Below are 6,000 nucleotides of genomic sequence, written 5' to 3'. Positions count from 1 at the left end.
CTTGTTCTTACTTCTCCATTTGGATTATAATAAGAAAAGGAAGTGGTTTTTGTGCTCTGATCACGCCGACATCTGTGTGGTAGCAGACTCTAAAAAAGTGCTAAATGTTCAGCGAGTAAACCGAATAAAAAAAGTGATTGTTGAAGTATTTGATTCATGAGCCATTTTTGGCTTCACTTCTGTGATAAAAACAAACATTTACTGAATTCAGAACAACAATACAAGCCACAATCTGCATAAAACCAAAAGGTAGAAACTGCATGAGTTTGAAACAAAAGTGGTAATGCTCTTTATTTATGGCAACGTCTTAAAGGCCTGTGAACGGTCTCTCGTCCTCTCTTGCTTAGCTTAGAATAACTTCTCACTTGTGCCCACGGAACATTTTACGTGACTGCATCTCATCTATTTATTGTTGTCCAAGCCACAATTGCTCACAGATGACTTTAATTATGGTCCATGTTAGCACATCGTTTAATGTCACGTACCAATGACACAAGGCCTTTTGACTCCGCAGTCAGTTAATACCTCATGTAGTGGAAAATGTTGCAGCACAACTCTCGAGGCATGAGAGTCAGACGCAGATATGTAAAAGGAGCCCTATTCAACATCGGTTCACTGAGCCAAATACAAAAGGAAATGCAAGTTTAAGCAACATTTGACAGAACTCGCTAATTTCAAAAAGCTTGTTTTTTTTTAACCAAAGTTTAACACTTCTAATGCTTTGGTAACATGCCCAATGTTACATTTAAACTGTTGTGATGACATTTCTTAAACAAATGTATATACATCTGTCTTTTAAAATGGTCACAGAAAAGCCAACGTGACATCTCCATTTAGCTGATTCAATTATTTTGATTTGATATATTTTCTGTTGCTGAATTCGAAGCATTGAAACAAATAGAAAAAGTTAAATGAATTAAATGATTGATAAAATGTATTTTACTAGTCGCAGGAAAAATGGGTCTGTGTTCTCATGGACTAAATTTGCATTGACTGTTGTTTAAAAAAAGAAAAAAAAAGTTCCCCTTCTTGGTTCCTCTGTGATTTCTGGTAATTGCTGCTGTGTGCACCTGCACTTGTAACTTTTACAGTGAAATGCTTGATTTGGCAAGTTGTCATTCCTGCAGTTGACATAAACACCATGCAAGAAAGGAGCGAGCACTTATTTCACTAATTTCATCAACGAACACACTGCATGAAGAGCTGAAGACCCTGAAATGTCAACCTGCTGTACTGCTGTCATCAAATATCAGCCTAGACAATCTCATCAAAAGGCCCTCAGACGGAACTGATAGTTAAACTTATACGGAGGCGAGGTTACAATTGTAGCCTCATGTCATAACAGTGCTACTATGTTACTGTGGTGACCTCTAAATTGCAACAAGTTGATATGTGGGGCCCACATAGATAACTTTGAGTTTAAAGGTGCTATTGAGAACATTGATAACATCCAGCCACTAGATGTCGCACTCACACTCCCTCCTCCCATCGCATTCACGTCACAACAAAGCTGTTGCTCGAAGCGCATGCGCCTTCAATGGGTTGCCAGTGTTCGTGTTAGCTAAAAGATAGCTTTAATGGTCCCCTATTACACAGATTGTCATCAATTCCACACAGCTGTCAGAGGTCCAATAACACTGTATTCGATATGCATTGCCCCAAACCCATCCGTGGTCCTGAATTTCAGCTGTCTAAAAGTTGCTCAAATGAGCTCTGCTGAGAACAGGCTGTTTCTGTGTCTGCACCTTTAAATGCTAATGAGCTCCGTCTGTCATCACCTACTTGGAGAGAGACGGAGATGATGCCGCTTACGCTAGCGGTAGCATGCGCCAATGTTTACGTGGATGTATCGCTATGGCTCGCCTATGTGGCTCAGTTGAAGTTGCTGGGTCCAGATCGGGACAGATCCTTTTACGAGGGTCAGTGTCGAGGCAAAGCCAGCTTTGTACTGACCCTCGTTACTGAAGCAGTCGGATGTGAAGTAGTTAGCACACACATACAAGCTAACATGGACCATAGCCGGCACATTGTCATTAAAAATGAAATGCAACCACGGTCTCTTCTCTTCTTCTGTAGCTAGGACAGAATATAAGCACTTATGTTGATTTGTACAACCAACAACAGAGCAATCTGCGTGTCTCTGAGTGATGACATTGTGAAACACTGCTACCTCACTGCTGTCTCACCGCAGGACACACCAAACTTCACCTTGGTGATGAACGCCCCCTCTTAGATGTCTCCTATCATCAGAGGAGTTCGGCCTGTGCTAATGACTCCCTTCGTTACGTAACAACAGGAGCTGAATCTGAACAGCCTGTAGGAGCACCGTTGTACCAGTGGGGGGGCTGCAGAGACCATGCAGGAGCCGCTTGTTTTCCTCATCCTGGGAGTTGGCAGCCTCAGGGAGGACCAGTTTATAGGTGTAGAGACCAGAGAAAAACAGTTTTTCATAAAATGGGACCTTAAACGATATCTTACCGGTCCAGAAGAAGAGTATTCATCTCGCCGTGGCATTTCAGTCGTTGAAACTCCTTCAGCTGACTCCACCGATCAAACGCTGAATCGGTGTTCACTCTGGTCTCGCTCCTCTTCTTAGCACTTGGGACTGGTACCGAAATGCCGCCCGCATACCGTCAATCTCAGCCATTTTTCCGTTAATTTTTTTCCACACTAACTGGCAACCCCAAAGACTCTTGACCCCTGACTACACAGATACACCACTTGATACCAACGCCGTTATTCTATTGGCTCACAAGCCTTGCTGGAAGTGCAGCCGCACGTCACACATCTAGAGGTAAACAAATCATTAATGACGGACCAACATTTTTTTAAATGATTAATTCACAATCAAAACATTGTTTTCATGAGGAGTGATACTTTTGATTCTGCACCTTTCTAAAAGCTCTGTGGATGTTTTTTTTGCTGTGAGGCGCCAGTGCTGCCCACTACACCACCGGGAAGCCCCCATTTTTGCCTGATGACAACAACAAATAAAGTCCCTACCCCAGCTCTAATAAAGCTTACCATGCTTATTTCATTGATGAATCAGAAATCGGGCTTGTTGAAGAGGAAGTGAGATTAGAACATATGCAGATGACTTCATCTCAAAAGCCCCACACATCTTCCCCCTGAGTAATGGAAAGTCTAGATTTCCGGATTCTGGTTTAGTCACACCGAGGCTGGTGTCAGGGTGCATCATCTTGGGCCTGGCCAATGAGCCATGACCATCTGCCCTGAGAAGGTGCTTGCGACCCCAGAACAGATTGGATTTATCAATATAATTGATCCCCTTCTGAAGGCATGCTGAGCCATGTGTTGAGTCCTGAAGGCTGCTGAACTTGTTGATCTGTTGACGGATTGTTCTGGTCCACCAATACAAGACCGGGTCTCCGGTTTGTCCCGGCGATTAAACAGCTCGACTGGAATCCTGCTTTAACACTTCGGATTGCCTCTCTACAGATGTCACCGGCCCTCACACACAGATTCATATTTATTCATCAGTTGAAGAATTCTCTCTTGAAGTCGGCTGAACTTAATCCATAAATGTTCCCCTCTGTGGGAGTATAGATTTATCCCGAGGTTTAGCGCTCCTATTTTCCCAGCTGGAAATCCTATTCACAGCACGTGACCGATTCAGTAAGATTTCGGTAAGTTACGGTGTCATTTGGAGGGCTGCATTTAAATCTCAAGTTGAATACTGATGAGCTAAATCTCGCCGGCAGAAGACATTGGCAGTGTTGTGGAGTTCAAATAAAAAATAAATAAATTCTCCAGTTTGAATATCCTCATCTCGAGCGCTGCAATCTTCTGCAACAATTCATGACAGTCTGTGCACTTCATCCATTCTGATGAGCAGAGAGGCTCAGTTCAGTCTGTCAGCCACCGTGTTCCTGTTCAGCTCGTTAACATTGTGGGATGCAGAAGGCACTCAAAAGTTGACATAAATGATTTAATTGTTAGAGGAAACTTTCTTAAATGTGTTGCAGTAAGAGATGAAAAAGTATGCAGTGCTTCTGCACACATCCTCACTGGTGAATCATCGGGCCCAGAACGCAGCTCATAACACTAAACAAACAAACGGCTAATTGTTATTTGCTTTGATTTCCACGCAGAAGAAGAAAGGACATTCTTTGTCCGGCCTCCCAATGAAGGGAACCGTCCTCCCCGCCTCACCAAATGCTGGTCATGTGATCCAGTACCAGTTGGAGTCGAAGAGCTTTTGCTAGTGCATCGTGAGCCAGGATACAAGGTCCTTTTTTGTCCCTGGATTGACACCAATACGCGGAAATCAATCCATCACTCTTACTCCTCGCAGCCGGATGCGTCTTCACCGATGGCAGGTTTCAAGGACTGAACGCGAGCAGTATTTATCATTTTACCGACAACTCCCAAGGCTTTGTATTCAAAACTTTTAATAGTCATCAGATAAAAGCTGCGTAAGCACAAATGTGGGCGAAAAAACATGACCTGCATTTTATTTATGAAGCGTATAAAAGCGCTTCCTATGCCAACAGTCCACACTGTTCTGCTAGATTACAAATATGGATGGAAGTGGATCAATGAAATAGATTTGGGCACTGTAGATGCAAGCAGGACTTAACCATACTGGTACGTCAGTTTTGAACCATTTGAACCACACTGCATAACACATAATGCATACAAGCCACACAAATATGTATAACCATAATGTCACATGTGTGGCTGTATTTAAAAATCGTTTACTTTATGTTGGGTCTTTATGCCACCTACAGGCAAACTGGGATTTTGAAGATTAATAAACTTCTACAAGCTTATTTATGTACAGTATAGTCTTTAAACAGAAGAGTTTCCAAGGCATCGTTTGGAAGCAAAACAATTAAAAGTCATCCTATGAACACAGCTGTTAGACTGCATTAACTGCATTGCAACGATAAAATAACTGCATCCACTCTATTGTTACATGACAAGCCTCATTTATTGTCTTTCATGGATGAAAACAGAAACCGCGTGTACAGAATGGTAGTCACATGCAATACAAAAATATGAATTTTTACAATAACATAAAAAAACATGTATTGGCCCATTCTAAAAAAATGTACAGCTTTTATACAGGATTTTTATACATGAAAAAAATATAAATATATATATACACGCACACACATCTGTTATAGTCATAGCAGTACCTATTCAAAAATGTTGTGATGTATTTTTTTTTTACATATAAAATGTTTATACAAATATTAGAAGAATCATGTTCCTTTGCTATACATTAAATAATGTATGTACATTACATACCATTGGATTTGCAACACGACATTTACTGCGGTTTTTCACGAAAACCAACCCTACGTATTCCAACACGGTACGCTCACCTCAGTCGCACGTCGCAAACACACACACACACACACACCACATAAATACAAGCACACCAACTGAAGCCAGCAATCACAAACAGTTTACACAAGCGCGCACAAGAGGTAATGTTTTAGGAAGATATAGGACACTTTTTGCGCCAGGTTCCTGATTTAACACGCACATACACTATATTGCCAAAAGTATTCACTCTCCTGCATTGACTCGCATATGAATTTAAGTGACATCCCATTCTTAATCCATAGGGTTTAATATAACGTTTGTCCACCCTTTGCAGCTATAACAGCTTCAACTCTTCTGGAAGGCTTTCCACAACGTTTAGGAGTGTGTTTATGGGACTTTTTGACCATTCTTCCAGAAGTGTATTTGTGAGGTCACACACTGATGTTGGACGGGAAGGCCTAGCTCTCAGTCTCCACTCTAATTCATCCCAAAGGTGTTCTATCGGGTTGAGGTCAGGACTCTGTGCAGGCCAGTCCAGTTCATCCACACCAAACTCTCTCATCCATGTCTTTATAGACCTTGCTTTGTATAGAAACAGTCTGCATGCCTAGGTGTTTGCTTTTATACACCTGTGGCCATGGAGGTGACTGGAACACCTGATTTCAATTATTTGGATGGGTGAGTGAATACTTTTGGCAATATAGT

This window comes from Eutrigla gurnardus (genome assembly GCF_963514095.1).
Source record: "Eutrigla gurnardus genome assembly, chromosome: 15".
Lineage (NCBI taxonomy): Eukaryota > Metazoa > Chordata > Actinopteri > Perciformes > Triglidae > Eutrigla > Eutrigla gurnardus.
This window is presented reverse-complemented; position numbering follows the sequence as displayed.